A 22,532-nucleotide genomic window follows, 5' to 3' on the forward strand; every position below is an offset into this window, starting at 1 on the left:
ATTTGTCCAACCATGGCAGTATGATCAGCAAATTTAATGATCGCCTGGTTACATGGCCATGGGAATGGACAGACCGAGCATGCAGCCTGTGGAGCGGTGGATTGGAGACAACTTGACAGATTATTCCAAGCAGCCAGCACAACAAAACAAAATGTATAAATGAAGCCAATGTTATTTTGCCAGTTGGAATTTCCAGAACCAGAATGAAAAGCTGAAGCACGATAAATTTACAGCATCCCTTAATATCACCATTACAAATTAAAATATGAAATAACAAATCAAGGCATGCACACTATGTTCCATACCCATTGTGCTCTTAATCACAACCAACCCTTAGTTGCAGCCAGCTTCAAGTTCAGCTGCATTAAGCATTCACATCAAATCAAAATGTTTCCAAGGAGCCTATGTGTCAGCATTCACTAAATTTTGCAATAGTTGAATGCTCAGGACACTTCACAAACTGAAAGGAGTAAAACTTATTATATTAATTAATTCATTTGTGTATATATTTCTGCAGACACCCCTTAGTATTTATGCAGTGGCAAATTTCTATCTCTTTTATCAACAAATGTAATTCATAAGACGGGGGGGGGGGGGGGGGGGGGATTAATGAGGAATGAGGAATACATTTTAAGTTCAGAATCACGATTGAAAGGAATCTGAGGAAGCATCGTCTTGCTTTTGCTTATGATGTTAAATTTTAATATCCTCACTCTAACCAACAGTTTTTAAATAGGAAATGAGTTAAAATCCAAGAAAGCAAAGCTACTGGCATTTTTACAGGTGGGATGATAATATTTGGATTTTATTTTTGATTTTATATTAATTTAGTCAAATCTTTAGTTAGGATCAACCCCTGATCTCTGGCACTATAAGCCAGCAACTCTACCTCAGCGCTACTGTGCCGCCCTGTAATTGTGATTTCAAACAATTATTGAGGTCTCTAGATATTGGTCCCTTAGCTTAAGAACCATGTTAGTGAGACAACATGGACAAGCCTGAAGAAAGGTCCTGACACGAAAGGTCACCTTAGGTGGTGCGGGGCCCAATTGGGAACAATTTTGGTGAACCCCAGATTCCCAGCCAAGGTGTGTCAGTCCAATTATTTAGTATATATTATGAAATTGTACACTAGGTGCTATGGATTATATACTGTGTGAATCTCTCCTGCTCCCTCCCATTTCCCTGTCAGTAGCTCCACTGGCTTCCAACCTTTGCCATAGCTGCTAATTATGTGATTGGACACAATGTCCTTGGAGACAGCGGCTGATTGGATGGGAGGAGACCTATTTGCTGATTGGACGAGAATTTTAAGGCAAGCTGGTTGGTAATTGGATGCAACCCCCTTAGAGACAACGTTTGATTGGCCGCCAAATAAAATTGTAAAATCTGTAACAAAAATCGCTGGTCGGTGCAAACTCAGTGGACTATCTGGTTGTATCTCCAAACTAATCTGGTTGTATCTTCAAACTAAACAGTATAACATTCAGGTACATTCATTTAAAATTAAATTCAGTGATTATTTCACATGATTTTTCACTGTGTTAAAGTTCAATACCTGACCAATTTCTGTTTAAAACGTTTGGTCTGCCTTGAGCATTTTTCTCTCCCAAAACAGTTCAATTCTAGCAAACCGATCAATGAACCAGACAGCAGTTGGACGCAGTCATAGAACCATAGACAATAGATGCGGGAGTAGAGGCCATTCGGCCTTTCGAGCTTGCACAGCCATTAAATATGATCATGGCTGATCATCCAACTCGGTATCCTGTACCTGCCTTCTCTCCATACTGCCTGATCCCATTAGCCACAAGGGCCACATCCAACTCCCTCTTAAATATAGCCAATGAACTGGCCTCAACTACCTTCTGTAGCAGAGAATTCCACAGATTCACCGCTCTCTGTGTAAAAAACGTTTTTCTCATCTCAGTCCTAAAAGATTTCCCCTTTATCCTTAAACTGTGACCCCTTGTTCTGGACTTCCCCAACATCGGGAACAATCTTCCTGCATCTAGCCTGTCGAATCCCTTAAGAATTTTATAAGTTTCTATAAGATTTCCCCTTCAATCCTCTAAATTCTAGCGAGTACAAGCCGAGTCTATCCAGTCTTTCTTCATATGAAAGTCCTGACATCCCAGGAATCAGTCTAGTGAACCTTCTCTGTACTCCCTCTATGGCAAGATTAGGAGCCCAAAACTGTACGCAATACTCCAGGTGCGGTCTCACAAGACCCTGTACAACTGCAGTAGAAACTCCCTGCTCCTATACTCAAATCCTTTTGCCATGAATGCTAACATACCATTTGCTTTCTTCACTGCCTGCTGCACCTGCGTGCCTACTTTCAATGACTGGTAAACCATGACACCCAGGTCTCGTTGCATCTCCCCTTTTCCTAATCGGCCACAATTCAGATAATAGTCTATTTTCCTGTTTTTGCCACCAAAGTGGATAACCTCACATTTATCCACATTATACTGCATCTGCCATGCATTTTCCCACTCTCCCAGCCTATCCAAGTCACCTTGCAGCCTTCTGGTTTAGAGGGGTTTAAATGGTTTAGAGATGTTTAGAGGGCTTCAGGTGGGTTCAGGTGTGTTTAGAATTGTTTAGAGGGGAATAGAGGGGAATAGGGGGGCTAGAGGGGGTTTAGAGGTGTTCAGAGGGTCCCAGAGGGTTTTAGAGATGTTATAAGCCCCCCCGTGAGAAATTGTAATTCTCTGAAATTGAAGATAGACATAAAGCTGGAGTAACTCAGCAGGACAGGCAGCACAGCGACTCTGGAGAGAAGACCCTTCTTCAGACTGAACTGAACGCGCTTCGGTGAGAGTACTTGTGATTGTCTGAAGAAGGGTCTCGACCAGAAACGCAACCCTCTCCCCAGAGCTGCTGCCCATCCCGCTGAGCCACCTTCAACTTCAGAGGAACTCAGCGGGCCAGGCGGCTGCCTCTCCCGCTGGGTTTCTCCAGCATATTTTTCTACCGCAAAACGTCAATGATTCCGGGAATACTGAGGCAACAGTGTGAGAGAGCTAGAGAGAGACGAGATGGGGAGTGGGAGAGAGAGAGGGAGGGAGGGAGGAAGAGAGCAAAACACAGAGAGACACAACGTGGGTCGGTAGGTGAACAACTAACCTGTACACCAGGAAGAAGCTCCTTCTCGCGTTCCACGGCCTTCACTCATGATGGTGTGTTTAATGAAATTCTCAACGTGTCATCGATCTACATTCCTCAGTAAATGTAATTGCGTTTTAAACAAGTATTAAAGACGCCGCGTGAATTTTATTCAAAGGAGCACGGCGTCATTAATACTTGTTCAAAACACAATAACATTTACTGAGGAATGCGGATGGATTCAGATTGATGACATTGCATAACAAGGTGTTAACTACTTGCTGTTAAGAAGTGCTAACAGTACTAGTTAACAAATCGTTTGTGCCTGATGGTCGTGCAGCGGTTGTTATACATGTTCGTTTAAAAAAAATCCGGATGGCGAAATAAAAAAAAAATCTTTATTTAACAAAGAGAATTCGTATTTCTGTATGAAATACGGAACATTAGTGCGGGGCCCCGCTTAGGCGCGGGCCCAATTGGGAGCAATTGGTCAAATCGGCTTAAGGCCGGCCCTGCCTTTCTCCAAAGATGCTGCCTGATCTGCTGAGTTCCTCCAGCACTTTGTGTCTATCTTTAGTCTGACAAAGATCAGCCAGGTGCAAATAATGTAATCATTACCATCCATTTATAAATGCGAATAATAAGGTAATTTGTTTCACAGTTAATGGAATTGACATAACTTGAGTGTAGGAACATAATTTGAACAATTCAAAATAATGGCACTAGGGGGCACATGCAATTCAGATCGATATTCAAGTATGTTACAGTTTCATTTTCTATTATTTTATGAAATGAGGTTTAAAAATGCTTTTAAAAAAAAAATATTTTATTTATTAGAAGTGAGTACAATGCATTGGTACAAAAACGATGTTAACATATTACATTCTCTGTAGAACTTCTCTTTTTTTTAAAGAGAGGTGAGAAAGGAGAGAAGAAAAAGAGGTGAAAAGTGAATAGATTAGTGAGCGTGGGTGAAAAACCAATAAAGAAAAAGTGAAAGAGAAGGAATAGGTAAAGAAGGAAAGCAGGAAGGAGATTATTCCATTGCCACAGTGAGATGTTTTTTTTAATATTCTAAATCATCTTTCACCCATACCTGAAACTGTTGGTTTTCATGATACAATGTCACCACATGAATCCAAGAAATCAATAAATAGGGACCAACTCCTTAAAAATAGGTCTTGTTTGTCTATTGGGAGGAGACTCATTTCTTCCAAATGAGCTGTGTCCAGCATATTACTGATCCACATTTTAAATGTTGGTATATTAGCATTTTTCCAAAATTTAAGTATAAGTTTTTTTGCTGTTATTAACCCATAATTGAAAAATTAGTTTTGGTGTGTATTTAATTTGTTCCCATCTCCACTTACTCCAAATATAATCATTTCTGTATTAGGTTCCATTTTGGTGTTAACTTTGAGAATATATCAAATATATCACACCAAAATTTATAAAGTTTTGAACAAGAGACAAATGAGTGCGTAATATTGGCATTTTGAGAAAGACATTTATCAGAAATGGGAGAAATATTTGGATAAAATTTATAAGGTTTAAAAATGCTTAATAGAATTTAAACTGTTTTGGTTTGGCTCAGTGCTGGGACCCCAGCTATTTACAATATATATTAATGATCTGGATGAGGGAATTGAAGGCAATATCTCCAAGTTTGGGGATAACACTAAGCTGGGTGGCAGTGTTAGCTGTGAGGAGGATGCTAGGAGACTAAGCGCAGGTATATGGGACTAGGGGAGATTATGTGTTCGGCACGGACTAGAAGGGTCGAGATGGCCTGTTTCCGTGCTGTAATTGTTATATGGTTTTGTTATATGTTATATGGTTTAAACTGCAAGGTGACTTGGATAGGCTGGGTGAGTGGGCAAATGTTTGGCAGATGCAGTATAATGTGGATAAATGTGAGGTTATCCATTTTGGTGGCAAAAACAGGAAAGCAGACTATTATCTAAATGGTGGCCGATTAGGAAAAGGGGAGATGCAGCGAGACCTGGGTGTCATGGCACACCAGTCATTGAAAGAAGGCATGCAGGTGCAGCAGGCAGTGAAGAAAGTGAATGGTATGTTAGCTTTCATAGCAAAAGGATTTGAGTATAGGAGCAGGGAGGTTCTACTGCAGTTGTACAGGGCCTTGGTGAGACCACACCTGGAGTATTGCATACAGTTTTGGTCTCCAAATCTGAGGAAGGACATTATTGCCATAGAGGGAGTGCAGAGAAGGTTCACCAGACTGGTTCCTGGGATGTCAGGACTATCTTATGAAGAAAGACTGGATAGACTTGGTTTATACTCTCTGGAATTTAGGAGATTGAGAGGGGATCTTATAGAAACTTACAAAATTCTTAAGGGGTTGGACAGGCTAGATGCAGGAAGATTGTTCCCGATGTTGGGGAAGTCCAGGACAAGGGGTCACAGCTTAAGGATAAGGGGGAAATCCTTTAAAACCGAGATGAGAAAAACTTTTTTCACACAGAGTGGTGAATCTCTGGAACTCCCTGCCACAGAGGGTAGTTGAGGCCAGTTCATTGGCTATATTTAAGAGGGAGTTAGATGTGGCCCTTGTGGCTAAGGGGATCAGAGGGTATGGAGAGAAGGCAGGTACGGGATACTGAGTTGGATGATCAACCATGATCACATTGAATGGCGGTGCAGGCTCGAAGGGCCGAATGGCCTACTCCTGCACCTAATTTCTATGTTTCTATGTTTCCTTCCGTGAATGCCATTTCTATTGGACACTTTTTTTTCTGGTTCCCTATTTTGTACTTGCATTCTCTATGTCTTTCATATTTTTCTATTTCATGGTAAATCTCAGTAAATGAATTTTCTTTTCCTTTAATTCTATATGCACCTTTGCCATTTATTGGTTTAACTGATTTTCCAGTCTTGGTCTTCTTCGCTTTAGTCTTTCCAGTCTGGTCTTCTCACTTTCCTGAGAGCCGTCAGCACATAATTTCTGTTGTGTCGTTAACAGCTACTGCTGCTGTGTCCATGGTTACCGCCGCTCAATGAATGAATGCAAACTTTATTATAATTACGTCGGACTTGACTCAAAATAATCAAAACCGTTAATAACATTGGATTTTGCTGCCAAGGTTAGGAGCCAAAGAGAGCTACCGGCCAACAATGTTTGAGAAAAACTACATGCAATCAGAGTACTATAACTAAAGACCATGAATGGAGGTCACCTATAAAATAAGTTTGGGCACTCATGCTGATAACAAGATCATTGGAACATCAACTTGTGGAGACTGGCATTTCCGAGGGGCTGTGGCATTTTTGTCACCTACTCTCAGGTTCAAGTCAATCATAATGTGACATTAAACGTCTCAATAGATTATTGTACACAGGCACTCAGTACCAAGGAATCCATCAACAATGCTTGAACACTTTGCAGAACTGGAGACATTTCTGATGTAATAAGTCTTGCCTGTGAATGTCAGATAATAACAGATGAGAAGCAGGCAGCCCAATAACAGATGTTCTCATCCAGACTAGAAAGCATAAGGAACTCTGTTAAAATGGCTTCTACTCCAAATTCAAGATTGGCAATAATCTCGGGTTTGCTGCCTCGCTCAACCCCATGTCTCAATACTTTACAAAAAAAAATGGACCAGTCTCTATATTAGAAATAAATCTAAAGTTACTGTAGAAAAAATGGCCACAAGACATTCTATTTTAAGAAAACAGTCCTTTCTAACAATCCATACTTCCTATTTGTCTAATAGTAGGTGCCAGAGAAACATAAAGATTCAGGCACCATCTCTAGAGAACATGGATAGTCAATATTTCAGGTCTTGAACTTTCTTCAAATAATGTGTCATGTTTTAGTCACATTTTCAGCATGGGAATCTTTTTGTAACTACATTGGTGCCTGGTTTACTTGATTTGACTTTATCATTACTCTATTAAAGAAATTTTGATTAATTCATTATATAACAACAAACTGAAGGATACTAGTGTTATGTCCCACTTGGGCACTTTTTTAGACGACTACAGATGACTAGGCTGTCGCCACATGTTCATCAGGGTGTCGCCTGTATAGTCTCCTCAGTCGGCCAAAGAATCGTATCATTTTTCTGGTCGCCGCTGGATTTTGAAATGTTGGCTTGACGCCAATGAGCATAGCCTGATGTAGGTGCTGTCATAGGTTGTCGCCAGGATGACGTAGGTTGTCGCCGGTGCTGACTTCGGTTAATTCCAGTGGCGACTACCTACGTCAACCTACATCAATCGGCGACAGGTACCGGCGATTGAATCACCTTGTCATAGCTTGTTGCGGGTGGATGTAGGTTGTCGCTGGTGCTGACTTCGGTGACGTAGGTGTGGTCATAGGTGGACGTCCTAATGGGTCGCCGGTTGTCAGTAGCTTGCTTTAGCTTGACGTCGACTAGGTGGTGGGTTGTTGTAGACTTGGTTGTTTTAATCCTGGCTAAATAGGAGAGGCTAGGACTTCAAACTGGGGTAAAAGCTTCAGGGCTTATGGGAGATTTGGTCAATTTGGAGTTGCTCTCTGCAGAGTTGTGACAAGCTGCAAAGAGGTACCAGTGTGTCTGGAGCTTAGATACAAGAATGAGATCATCTGTGAGCCCTGTCAATTAGGTACAAAATGCATAGAATGGATTGGATGGCTGCAAACCAGACATTCATTTTGTAAATAATTGTAAATAATGTTGCAGAGTTCGACTTTGCCGAGTGTTGATTTGATGAGGTATTAAGCCTTGTCTGGGTTTCCTCTAGATCTGGGTAAATGTTTCTAAGTTGGCTTCCTTACGAAGTCGGTTTTGAATACAATGTATTGAGCTGTTGTATTATTGTATATGGGGAATGTCTGTTATGTATGGGGTTAATCAATATCTGTAATTGGGTTAGTAAGAGACCACCCCCATGTGGTTCGGCCTCTAGAGGTCCCGAGAAATATAAAAGTCCACTACCACGAGGTTCAGCGTTGATCTTCTGGGAGAGCACTTGGGACTGCGTGAGCCTCTGGAGTGTCTCTATCTGAGCGAGGCCTAGAGGGCTTGAACAGGCAGACACAAGTTGCCGGCGCGACTCATGTTGTAGATCGTGTTTTTAACTGTGTATATGTGTGGGGCGGGGGCGGGGGAGGGGAGGGGGAAACTTTAAAATCTCTTCTCTGCACGGGAGACCCAACCTTTTCCCTGTCGGGTCTCCATTGCGATGGGGCCTAGCACCACTGAGCAGCCTCCAACCGGAATGACCTGGGGGCTCCAGTCGCAGAGCCTGCGGAGCTGCGGACTTACCATCATGGGGCTGGCCGGCCTTGGAGCGTGGGGAGCGGTGGTGGCTCGCTGCTGCGGCCCGACTCCGGAGCTTGGAGGCTCCAGCTGCACGCCGGTGGACTGGGCCATCGGGAGCTCGCGGGTCCGGGTGGGAGACCGCTTTTCGGAGCTCCCACAATGCAACTTCTCCAGCCTGTGTCGCGGGGTTGGAACCACCCGGAGCGGGCCGTACATCGCCTGTCGTGGCTTTAATGGCCACCGGACATTCCACGTCCGCCGGGGGCTCCAACTTTGTGACATTTAGACCTGGGGCAGGGCCGTACACTGCCCGGCACGGCCTTAAATGGGCGTGGAACTTACCATCGCCCTCTTCAACATTGGGAGAAAAATGGTGCAAGAGAAAATACTTTGCCTTCCATCACAGTGAGGAGGAGATTCACTGTGATGGATGTTTGTGTGAATTGAATTGTTTGTGTGTCTTGTAGGAATTGTTTTGTTTGTCTGGCTGTAGAAACAGAGTTTCATTTGAGCCTCACTGAGGTTTAAATGACAATTAATAAATATTGAATTGAATTGTAAGGCTCTAACCCGCGGTGGGATAGGTACAGTAGTTGAACTGTGACGCGCATTTGGTACAATAAAATGTAGTTGTTTCAAGTGCTTGATTCAGTGTTTTACTGAAACTGGACTGGGGGGCGGGGGGAGCTTAGAAACAAGCAATTTCTACAGTTGTAGACATTGTCGTGGGGGAGTCCATTCGCCGTTTTGTCGGTGGCCTACTATGACTATGACAGTCGCCGGCAGTCACTGAAAAATTTGTCTAAGTGGGACAGACCCATTACATCCTTATTCAATAATGTTTTTCAGAATATAGATACAATCAGAGATAATGCAGTCGTCAAGTCAAATGTCACATACACATACGAGATGAGCAGTGAAATGAAAGTGGCAGTCTTTGCGTCGTCTGCAATGATTCAACATTGACCATTTATCATCCTCTGTTATTTTAGGTACGATAAAACACAACAAAGTATGTAATATTTCCTAGAATGAATGCAACCACATTCCTACATTAGAAAATTGCACTAATGTGCAAAAAGCAGAATATTTCCAACTGGCTAATTATTGCCCCACTTGGTCTACTCTCATCAGCAAAGTGATGGGAGGTATTGCCTACAGCACCACCGTCATTATTCTGCAATTACCTGCTCACTGAAGGCCGGTTTGGGTTTCTCCAAGACCATCATACACAGGGTTTGTCCAGACATGGACCATAAATTGAATTTCACTAGTTTCTGTCCTTATCTGACACCCTATTGTGTCCTTTTCATCACTAAACTCTCAAACCCCCCACTCCCCCAGGCCTTGTCCCCCTCCCACCTCTTTTCCAGCTTTCTACCTCTTACTATAATCTGTCTGAAGAAGTCTAAACCCAAAACAGTGCCTACTCATTTCCTCCACACATGCTACTTGACCTGTTAAGTTCCTCCAGCATTTTGTGTTTTGCTCAGGGTTACAGTATCTTTCATCCCTTATGTTTCCAAGCATGTGCACTTGTTGGAGGTCCATGATCCTAGTCTTCAAACATTACTGGAGGAGTTTCTCAGGACCTCCATAATGGGTTCCAGCCTGGGGGGAACATCTTCTCCAAATAACATACCGTGCTGATTTGTAAATGTCTCACTATTCCTTCAACGCTGCTGTGTTTATATTATGGAGCTCCCCACACAACAACACTGCAGGAGTACAATTACCAGAAGTATTGAAGTGGTTCATGAAAGTGGGTTATCATCCTCTCAAGAGTATAAATACTGATCCTAAAACAGGTCAAGACATTTGAAGATAATCCTGAATGAATGAATGATGTAAACATTTTTGGACAACTCTGCTAATTATGGAGAATTGCCAGAGGGAAAAGAGAAACCAGAGAAGCCAAAACAAGGAAGTGCTAGTGACACAACCATGGAAATGAAAAGTGGAATGTTAATTGTGGAGACGAATTGTGTCACAAAAGTGATTCTTATTTAATACTAATTTGATTTAAATTATCATTTCAGAGCAGTTGCTTCTAAACCTGCCTGTGCCCAAAGCTATTTCTCTCCCCTCACATCCAGGTCTCAACATAATTTTTGAAACAAATTGTACAGTATCACGTTACTGTGAAATTTCTGAAGACAATCTTTGTCATATTTTGGCAGCATTGTTATTTTCCCATGTGGATGATTGTGTAGCACTTACTGGTTTTAATAAATTAAAGCTCCAGCTGAAAGCCTATTATGCAATAACTGTTCATTTTATTTGCACAACGTATGAGGCATGTGGATGCTACTTAATATTAATTATGTTCAAATTATACAACTTCAGATGCTCAAAAATGAATATTACCCATCACCTGCACAGTTTCTTCAAGGTCTATTTAATGTTAATTGTGCCTATGTGTCTATTACATTTGTAATTGACTATGATGGCTGTAGGTAGCACTGTAATAGTGCCTTCCTAAGTAGGTGCACTCAGTCATATTATTGCTGTCACAAAATCCCTACAAACCTTTTTGGAAAATGTAGCTTTGCACCAACAAGCATCTCCATGCAATAGGCAATTTGGCATCACAGGACATTTGTTCACCTTCCCAACATGAAACCAACATCCGAAACCTATCCCACCTGCAAAGAAAGAATATTTATTCCCTTTGATTGGAAGGTCGTTGGTAAAATCAGAACACGACTAAAGGTTGTAATTAGGAATTAGTTTAGAATTTAGACATGAGGCCTGGAAGCTGGTCCTTCAGCACACTGAGTCCATGTAAACCATCGCTCACCTGTTCACACTAGCTCACTTTGTGATTAGTACAGGTGTTGGAGGTTACGGGGAGAAGGCAGTAGAATGGGGTTAGGAGAGAGAGATAAATCAGCCATGTGCCGAATGGCCTAATTCTACTCCTATCACATGACTTATGATCTTTGATCCTTGTAATCCCGCCTTCTCATCCACTCCCGAAACATTAGGGGCAATTTACAGAAGCCAGTTAACCTACAACCCCGCACATCTTTCGCGTGTGTGAGCAAACCAGCGCATTTGGAGGGAACCCCTGCAGTCACAGGGAAAATGTACAAACTCCAAATACAGAGCACCTCAATTGATCCTGGTGCTCTGGCATGTTTTGGGGATGTGGGACAAAACTGGAGCACTTGAAGAAAAAACCCATGCAGTCTGAGGGAGAATGTTCAAACTCCACACAGACAGCACTGGGGTCAGGATAGAACCTGGGTGCCTGGAACTGTGAGGCAGTGGCACTACACACTGTATCACTGGATCCTACTACAATTGATGTGTCCTTGCTTACTACACAATTTGATTAACGGAATGGAATTTTTATGGTAGGAAATGTAATCCACTGGAGGGCAAGTTCTCAACTGAATAATAGGCAAGTACCAACTGGAAATCATATTCACAAAGATGACTTGCCCAAACTAATATAATCAATGTGTTTTACGGAAGGATGCTATCTTCCGAGTTGTTGTGCATGCACATGGATGTTATTCCTTAGATATTTCTTGTCAGGTTTTGATTTTGAACAGATTTAAATTTTGAATACACTTTAAACTCAAAATAATATTTCAGAAGCAGTTCTCAGCAGTTCTCACTGAATTTTTTAGAAGCAGTTCTCATCAGTTAGCTCATCGGTCAAGATTTTGGATAAAACAAACTTGCATTAACCGCACACTTCAAAAACAATTTCATTTGTAACAAGAAGCACTTCAGTATTTTCAAAATTCCTGAAACAACGCCCAGGGGGCAATTTCAAACTGCATTGCTCGGCAGAAAGGTAAATGGAGTGGATTGAAAACCAATTCTACCTCCCGTACAATTCTATCTAGTGAAGTCAATAGAGAGCTAAACTAGGTGAGATAAAAAAGCGGCGTTTGACACGATACATTTAAATTTGCAGTAGGCAAGTTAATTGATATACTCTCCTTTCAGTGTCAAAGTTAAAGCTCAGCATCACTGGCATTGTCATTTAATGTTTTTGAGCAAATATGGGAGGGGAGGTCCATGTACTCTTTCCTCTATGAGTTACAAACCTTGCCATTAACACAAGAAGTTCTTTTGTTTGGTGTTCATTTATGAAAAGTCCAACAAAAGCACTGTAAGCACCAAGCATAGATAGGAAGGTGGAAATGTTCTCAGTCGGTAACACCACAAGTGTGCTAATTTATTACTAATTGTTTTACTCGCTAACTACTTTAGCAATCATGTATTGTGCTTCAACAGTGATAGTCATTTCCAGCAAATGCACTGAGACTGATATTTGGAAGCAGAGTTCAACTTAGAGTGTAATATATCCATGTTTACTATTACTAATTGAATTGGAATAACTTAAATTTATGTCCAATGGTAAATGAACAGGAAATAAGGGTCATGCACCTGAAAAATAATTGCCTTCTTATTTTTTCTTTGTGATGGTCTGTTACCCATTCCTGAATTTTATTTTTAATATGTTTTATTGTCTGCACTTGCACCTTTATGTTCCTCTTCCTCTGCAAGGACTAATAATACACTTGCAACAATAAGATATGACATTTGTAGCTTTAATATCAGTTAAATGCTATGAAATGGCAAAGCGCCACATGTTCATGAATCTGATTAAAAAATGAGACAGGAATATTGTACTTATATCTTGTATTGTTCCATTTTCACATAGATCTATCAATGACATAAATTGATTCAATGCAAAGAAAAATCAGACTAAAGTCTAATTTATACCCAGATCCCTCTGTTCAACTGTATTCTTCTATTCCCTACCATTTACCATGTACGTCCCAAATCAAAATAGGACGTACATGGTAAATGGTAGGGAATTGAAGAATACAGTTGAACAGAGGGATCTGGGTATAACCGTGCATAGTTCCTTGAAGGTGGAATCTCATATAGATAGGGTGGTAAAGAAAGCTTTTGGTATGCTAGCCTTTATAAATCAGAGCATTGAGAATAGAAGCTGGGATGTAATGTTAAAATTGTACAAGGCATTGGTGAGACCAAATCTGGAGTATGGTGTACAATTTTGGTCGCCCAATTATAGGAAGGATGTCAACAAAATAGAGAGAGTACAGAGGAGATTTACTAGAATGTTGCCTGGGTTTCAACAACTACGTTACAGAGATAGGTTGAATAAGTTAGGTCTTTATTCTCTGGAGCGCAGAAGGTTAAGGGGAGACCTGATAGAGGTCTTTAAAATGATGAGAGGGATAGACAGAGTTCATGTGGACAAGCTTTTCCCTTTGAGAATAGGGAAGATTCAAACAAGAGGACATGACTTCAGAATTAAGGGACAGAAGTTTAGGGGTAATATGAGGGGGAACTTCTTTACTCAGAGAGTGGTAGCGGTGTGGAATGAGATTCCAGTGGAAGTGGTGGAGAAAGGTTCATTGGTATCATTTAAAAATAAATTGGATAGGCATATGGATGAGAAGGGAATGGAGGGTTATGGTATGAGCGCAGGCAGGTGGGACTAAGGGGGAAAAAAATTTGTACGGCACGGACTTGTAGGGCCGAGATGGCCTGTTTCCGTGCTGTAATTGTTATATGGTTATATATGGTTATATGGTTAAAGTGTGGAGAAATGTAAATTCTCACCAAAAGCAAACATTCACACCATTTTGTGTCCCATAACTCTGCAGCTTCAGCAACATTATTCCATTCATATAAATAAATTATTTGATTATGTGCATCCCATAAAGAACGCTGCAAATGTCTTAATGTCTTTCCTTATCTATTGCAAACATGGGGATTTAAATTCAATAGTCTTGGATAAGGGTGGAAAGATTGTGCTGTACAATTAGTTGCCATTGATGATTTCCGACAGAGTGTAAGGCAACTTTGTACTGCTTGGTCATTTTCACATCTGTTCCAAATAGCATGTGTAACTTGTTGTCCATTGGCAGTAGGATTCAGTAAATAACTAATTTCATGAGTGTCGAGCACTATTTTATAACTGAACTGTACAGATTCAAACAGACCTAAATATCATGCAGGGAAGGTGCATTGTGGCTGCTGGAGATGCCGACTGATATTCTACAATGGAACCAGAATTGGAAGTTGAATAATGCCAGACACTGGGAAAGGTTTTCAATGTTGTCTTGGATTCCTTGTTGAAGGAGATGGTAAGGAGATGAGTAGGGAACAAGTGAGGCATTCGTATACACAAGGCTAGGAATCAAATTCTACAAAGCTTGATCAGGCTCGAAGGGCCGAATGGCCTACTCCTGCACCTATTTTCTATGTTTCTATGTTTGTGCAGTAACGCAGCAACAGAGTAGCTGCCTTCCGGCATCAGAGACCTGGGTTTGATCCATATGGGTTATACATAGTATTCTAGTTTGCATCCATATCCCAAAGATGTGTTGCTTGTTAGATTGATTGACTGCAGTACATTTCCCTTCATGGTGGCAGTGAAATCATAGGGAGTATTGGGTTTATGGGAGGGAATACACCATTTGGAAATAAGTGGGTGAATGGGATTGATGGAAATGTCCTGGCATATACTTGATGGGCCAAATGGCCACTTTAATAATATATGAATAATATCTCACCATTTACACCATCGATCTCATACAATTCTTAATTAACCATACCCACAGCATTTGCCTCCCAGCTATCAACACGGCTCAGAACTCATGACTCACATTTGTGTGCTACAAGTCTTGTACCAACGTCTCAGAGCTTTCAAGGAAATCAGACATATCACTTAAACACACTGTATGACATTTGCTTGCAGCAGAAAATGGCACCACACTACCAGCAGCAGCAACTGTTGAGAGGCAGGTGTAACTATATCTCTGCAACTAAGGGTTACAGTAATCAATCATTACTGAAGCATCCATCAGGACTGTGGTCAGCAGTGTCTGGAAGCTAGAGTTGATGATGGTATCCTCATGCTGATCTCCTGTTTCACATCCCACTTCTTCCCATAGTCTCTTCCAATGCAATTGCTGCAGGTGACCTAATGCATCTCTTTTATATCCACCCATCCCCAACCTCTATCAAAGCACTAACTTGGTTCCTTCCACTTTCAGTTGGTAGAGAACTGCAGCCTAACCACCAGGTGGTAACAGAATCAAATAAGATTGACAATAAAAACATACCATCACTCAGTGTAAGACTCACATATATCAGTTCAGATGTTCATAAAGGAACACAGACACAAAAAGCTGGAGTAACTCAGCAGGGCAGGCTGCATCTCAGGAGAGAAGGAATGGGTGACGTTTCAGGTCGAGACCTTTCTGCAGACACTTCATCTATACTAAATATACAAGACCCCACTCCCTCATCTTTCTTAAATATTCAAAAATCCCCCCTTGAGTCTACGGCTCAGAACTCATGACTCACATTCGTGTGCTACAAGTCTTGTACCAACGTTTCAGAGCGTTCAAGGAAATCAGACATATCACGTAAACACACTGTATGACCCCGACGGTGCCTTCATTGTTGCAGGGGACTTTAATCAGGTCGACCTACGAGCTGCACTCCGCAAATCCCACCAGCATGTGCAATGCCCTACCAGGGGCTCAAACACGCTGGATAAAGTGTACACCAACATCAAGGACCCATACAGAGCTCTCCCCTGCCCATCCCTAGGCCAATCCGATCACCTCTCACTGTTTCTACTGCCTGCATACAAACCCCTCATCCACAAGACCAAACCTGCAATAAAGACGGTCAAAATATGGCCCGAGGATGCCACCCTACAACTCCAGGACTGCTTTGATCGCACCGACTGGGACCTGTTTGCACAACAGGCAACCTGTGGTACATAGGTAGACTTGGAGGAGTACACATCCACTGTGCTCTCCTACATCAACTGCTGTGTGGAGACTGGGTGAACAAGGAGGTTCTGAATCTGCTAAGGGCACGCAACAATGCCTTTAAATCCAGGCACACTTCTGCCTACGGTGCTGCCAGGTCGAACCTGAACAAAGGCGTAAAAAAGGCTAAAGACATCCACAGGCAAAGGGTGGAAGACCACTTCAATACCGCGGACACCAGAAGCATGTGGCAGGGTGTCAGGGACATCACTGACTACATGAGCAGCCCTGCCTGCCCCCACAGTGATATCACACTGGCCAACGAACTAAACACCTTCTTTGCCCGCTTCGAAACTGGCAACACCACCAGGAGTGAAATAACCCCGGCCATGGCGGAGGGACAGGCCTTAACACTAAGCACTCAGGAGATACAGTGCGCTCTGCGTAGGATCAATCCACGCAAGGCTGCAGGCCCGGATGGAGTCCAGGGAAGGGTACTAAAGGACTGTGCTGTACAGCTGGCGGAGGTATTCACGAGAATCTTTAATCTGTCTCTATCTCTGGCAACGGTCCCCAAGTGCCTGAAAACAGCCACCATAGTGCCGGTGCCGAAAAAGTCTAAAGTCACCAAACTGAACGACTACCGCCCGGTTGCCCTAACTCCAATCCCAATGAAGTGCTTCGAAAGGCTGGTCCTTTCCCACATCAAATCCAGCATCCCTGCCTCACTGGACTCTCATCAATTTGCATACAGGGCAAATCGATCGACAGAGGATGCCATCTCTCTGACTCTTCACACTGTCCTGACTCACTTGGACAGACAGGGCACGTACGTGAGGATGCTCTTCATTGACTATAGCTCTGCATTCAAAATGGTCATCCCCACCAAGCTCACCACCAAACTCCACCAGCAGAGTCCGCGAGCATTGCCACTTTCATTTCACTGCACATCTCGTATGTGTATGTGACAAATAAACTTGACTTGACTTGACTTCAGCTCGCCGATATGCAATTGGATCCTGAACTTTCTGACGGAGCGACCACAGGCAGTGAGACTGGGCCCACACCTGTCCTCTACTATCACCCTGAGCACCGGCGCACCATAGGGCTGTGTACTAAGCCCCATGCTCTACTTCCTCTTCACTCACGACTGTGTTCACGCATTCGACACCAACACCATCGTGAAGTTTGCAGACGACACAACAGTGATTGGGCTGATCACCAACGGTGATGAAACAAAATACAGAGCGGAGGTGCAGAACCTGGCGGACTGGTGCGCACGTAACAACTTGTCACTAAACACCTCCAAGACCAAGGAGCTGATTATTGACTTCAGGAGGTCCCATAATGGAGAATACGCCCCAATCTCCATCTACGGGGAAAGTGTGGAGAGAGTGCCCAGCTTTAAGTTTCTGGGCACTCACATTTCAGAGGACCTCACATGGCCCACCAACACCGCTGCGCTGGTCAAGAAGGCACAACAATGACTGTTCTTCCTGAGAACATTAAAAAAGACTGGTCTGCCCCAACAGCTGCTGACAACCTTCTACCGCTGCACCACAGAGAGCATATTAATGTATGGCATCTCTGTAGCAATGTTACAAAATTTTGAGATTTTAAAAATCAAGTCTGCAATTTATCCCATCAGATAAAGCATAACAATAAGTTTAATTTGACATCAAATTCACTTTCATATCTCAAGTATTAAAAAAGTTATGGACATTTTCATACTCGGAAATTAGCATCTTGTTCCCTATTGATTTTTTTCAATGGACATTACAAAAAAGCTGTGATCTTGGATAGTCAAAGGCCCATTTCTTAAGGAAAGATTAACATTTTTAAATAGCCTAAGTGTCCAAAGATTATTCACAAATAATTCACAATATAACATGATTTTTATATCTAATTTACATTAATTTATAGGCCAAATGGAAGGAATTTAGTGTTCAATTGCTGTAAATAAATGCCATTTAAATCGGCTTTCTAGTGGGTTCATGTGGAACGCGCTGGTTTAGAACGTTGACATCGCGCTGGATTAGTGCCCTCAAATGCCGAGAAAAATACTGCGGGATATAAAAAGCCCAAAATGAACTACTCGCTATAGATAACTTGATATATAGGGTTATATATATGCCCCATTTAATGTAAAAATAAGGTACATACCTTTAATTGTTTGCTCTATAAAACCCTGGGGCTGCGAGAGGTTGCGGAATGAGACAGTAATTTTAAAACTATTATAACTATATTATCGAGGCCTATAAAACTAATAATACCTTTTGCGACCGGGTCTTGCAGCGATTTTTCGTTAATGATTTACTAGGCTGAACATCTGCGATTAGTACAGCCTAGTAAAAATGGCGTTTTAAACCCGCCCCCTCCAAACAGCGCCAAAATTGCGCACATGGCTGTGGGCAGATTCCCAATGGCGATTCAGGTAGGTTTTGTAACATACCTAGTCTCTGTGTGGTATCTCAGCTGCACGGAGGCAGAGAGGAGAGCTCTTCAGTGCGTCGTCCACAGAGCGCAGAGGATTATTGGGACACAGCTACCAGCCTTGGAGGGCATCTACCACACACGGTGCCTCAGGAAGGCCGTCAGCATCCATAAAGACTCCTCACACCCTTGTAACGGACTGTTCGTACTACTTCTCTCCGGCAGACGTTACAGGGCCTTCTACGCCCGAACCTCCAGACTCAGTAACAGTTTCATTCCCAGAGCTACAGCGGCTCTGAACCGGCCCTGCTGAGTGCCCCCCCATCCCCCCTGGCCTGTCTCCCTCAGATGGTCACGTCGCAGTTTATTTATTTATTTTACGTTTTTTGACATCGGTTGGAAGCTGCATACCAAATCTCGTTGCACTGATGTGCAATGACAATAAAATATATTATTATTAATATTATTATTATTATTATTATTACTAATCCCTCGAGCTCCATCTAACACTCTCTTAAATCCATGCAGTGATTTGACCTCCACTGCCCTCTGTGGCAGGGAATTCCACAAATTCACAACTCTCTGGGTGAAAACGCTTTTTCTCAGTCTTAAATGGCCTCCCCTTTATTCTAAGACTGTGGCCCCTGGTTCTGGACTCGCCCAACTGGGAACATTTTTCCTGCATCTAGCTTGTCCAGTCCTATTATAATTTTATATGTTTCTATAAGATATCCCCTCATCCTTCTAAACTCCAGTGAATACAAGCCTAGTTTTTTCAATCTTTCCTCATATGACAGTCCTGCCATCCCAGGGATCAATCTCGTGCTTCTTCGCTGCACTGCTTCAATCACAAGGATGTCCTTCCTCAAATTAGGACTCTGAACTCTTTTCAAAAGCAATGGCTTCTTTCCTGCAGCAGCGTGACCAAAACTGAACAGAATATTCAGAATATCCAAATGCAGCCTGGCCAACTTGCACACTTGTAAGATAACATCCCATCTTCCATACTGACGAACAGCATGTCAAAAGCATTTTTCACCACCAACCTACATCTACCTGGGACACCACTTTCAAGGATGTATGTGTTTGTGCTTCTCATGTAATCATACTTGGAATGAGCATTTGCAAGAATTTACTGTGTATCAGACCCTTCCTGTCCCTGGTTGGTACCTCGGGAAACAAAGTGACACAGAATATAACCGATCTGGAACTGATATAGAAATGATCTGATGGAACTAATAAATGACGTAAAGCAAAGCCACTGATGAGTATAAAAGTAAATGCAGTGTTTGTGAGTGATTTGCTCCTCTAGGCAACCCACTAAGATCAGTAGAAAAGTAATGGAAAGGCTCAGTCTTCAGTTTGCAATGATTTGGTGAGTGTGTGTACTCTGGCAGGGAGTCAGTGAGGCTCTCTAAGCCTAAATGGCATTTGGCCATTCATTTCAAAAGCCTACTCATCTGGACGCTAGGTTAGATTATAAAAATAGCTGTAGAGAAACTGGTGAATTTGAAAGCTGAGAATTCCCATTGACCCGATGATTTGCCTCTCAGAGTCTAAAGGAGTTTGCTTTGCTTGTCATTATCATCTTTCAAAGAGATACATTGACAATCTTTCAAGATTCTACAGTCATTTTATGGAACAGATGGTGGAAAATGTGCCGATACCATTTACCAATGAGAGGGAAAAAAAATCCGAAAATACCAATCTTTTTGCCCCATATCACTAGTAGGGACAATGCTGCAATACCAAAACACTTCAATAAGAATAATGGGATTAAGAATGTCAACATTTATTTATGAAGGAAAAAATCATGATTGGTCTTCTTCTTGCTTATGGCATGGACAGCCTAAAGTTGTTGGACAACTTGTTCTATCTGATCTTATTTGATTGTGCACGCCGGGTTGATTGCATTCGTCGAAACAGGGCAGACCACGTGAAGGTTGCAATCTTCCACCCCATCATGATTGGTTAATCTGAGTCATAGTGTGGCACAGCACAGCCCTTGGTGGCAACTTGCCCATGCTAACCAAATACAACATCTCAACTAGTCCATGTTTTGGTCCATGTCCCTCTAAATCCCTATCCTTGTTCAAATGTCTTTTAAATGTTGTTATAGTATCTGCCTCAATTACCTCCTCCGGCAGCTTGTTTCATATACCCACCACCCTCTGTGTGAAAACGTTGCCTCTCAGGTTCCTATAAGAATCTTTCCCCTCCCACCTTATACTTGTGTCCTCTAGTTGTTGATTGACAATTAAAGTTGTTAATCGGCTGTAGTTTTTTGAAGCTATAACACAGTGCAGTGGTAGAGTTGTTGCCTTACAGTACCAGAGACCCAGGTTCGATCTTGACTACAGGTGCTGTATGTGTGAAGTTTGTACATTGTTTCTGTGACCCGTTTGGGTTTTCTCTGGGTGCTCCGGTTTCCTCCCACGTTCCAAAGACCTGCAGAATTGTAAGTTAATTAGCTTCAGTGAAATTGTAAATCATCCCTAGTGAGTGTAGGATAGGGTTAATGCATGAGGATCGCTGGTCAGCATGGCCTCAGTGGGCCGAGACTACCCACTTCCGTGAATATAACAAAAAAGTGGAGTATTTGTTAATTACTGATAGATTGTGGAATGCTGATGTTCCGTGGGATCTCGCTGTACTTGCCTACATATGGCTGAAGAAAATCATTGAACAAGAAGAGTTAATATTTTCCTTTCTTACACACTCTATATCCAGGAAATAATGAAGCAGGATATGTTTTTCGTTATTATGCTAATTGCGCCTGAACTAGACAGGGTAATTGGAAGGAAAGATCTGGTAGCAGGAGTATCTGACAAGATGACATATGACAATGTTGGTGAAAAAGAAATCATTTCATGGATCAGTGTGGGCATGTTAGACAGAAAGGTTGGCCTAATCAATAACACTTCTACAACCTCCAGATCAGCCGCATTATGCAAGAATAAGTTTAATGAATTCAGACACAGTCCCACCCCCCCCCCCCCCCCCCCCCCCCCCCCCCCCCCCCCCCCCCCCCTTTACCTTTGCATTGCCATACTGGTGTGAAACATAATACATATTGCATGTACAGCTAGTATAGACATTGCTACACACTCAATGGAGTCTGCAACAACGTGCCTGCAAGAGACTGCATAGTGACTAGTTTTATTTTTCAGTTATCAGTTAAGTTTATTGTCACATGTACCGAGGTACAGCAAAAAGCTTTTTGTTGCATGCTATCCAGTCAGTGGAAAGACTATACATGATTACAATTGAGCTATTTACAGTATATAGATAAGGGAATAAGGAATATTAATGAATAAGGAGTATAGATAAAGGAATAAAGAATAAGGGAATAACGTTTAGTGCAAGGTAAAGCCAACAAAGTCAGATCAAGGATAATCTGAGGGTCACCTGTGAGGAAGATAGTAGTTCAGACCTGCTCTCTGGTTGTGGCAGGGTGATTCAGTTGCCGGTTTCAGATGATTTATTTGACAGGTACCTTCTCCATGCTTTCCATTAAAACTATTGGATTCAGTTACTTGTGTTATAAATCTTTGTTTTAATGCAATTGCTCCCTGTTGTGCCAACTGCCAACATTCCCTCACAAGCAGTCAGGCAGGTAATATTGCCTGCATTTGTATTACCTATTGTAGGGAATCAAATCTACTGGACTGGCACAATGCCTTGGCATTCGACAAAATGAGATGGAAGCATTTATCATTCTGGTAAGTGCAGTGCAAAGGGAAAAGCTGGTTTACAGTTTACCCATTAATTATATGCTTCTGGTATCTTGTACTTAAAAAAAGTAAATCCATCTGCACCAAGCCTCATGTTCATCTTTATGTAGTCCATTTACTGGCTAAATATTAGCCTAGAAATTCATTGGCTTGATGACTATTTGTTTTAGACTCAAAAGGTTGACCATTGAGGCCTACAT

This window comes from Leucoraja erinacea, chromosome 3 (genome assembly GCF_028641065.1).
Source record: "Leucoraja erinacea ecotype New England chromosome 3, Leri_hhj_1, whole genome shotgun sequence".
Lineage (NCBI taxonomy): Eukaryota > Metazoa > Chordata > Chondrichthyes > Rajiformes > Rajidae > Leucoraja > Leucoraja erinaceus.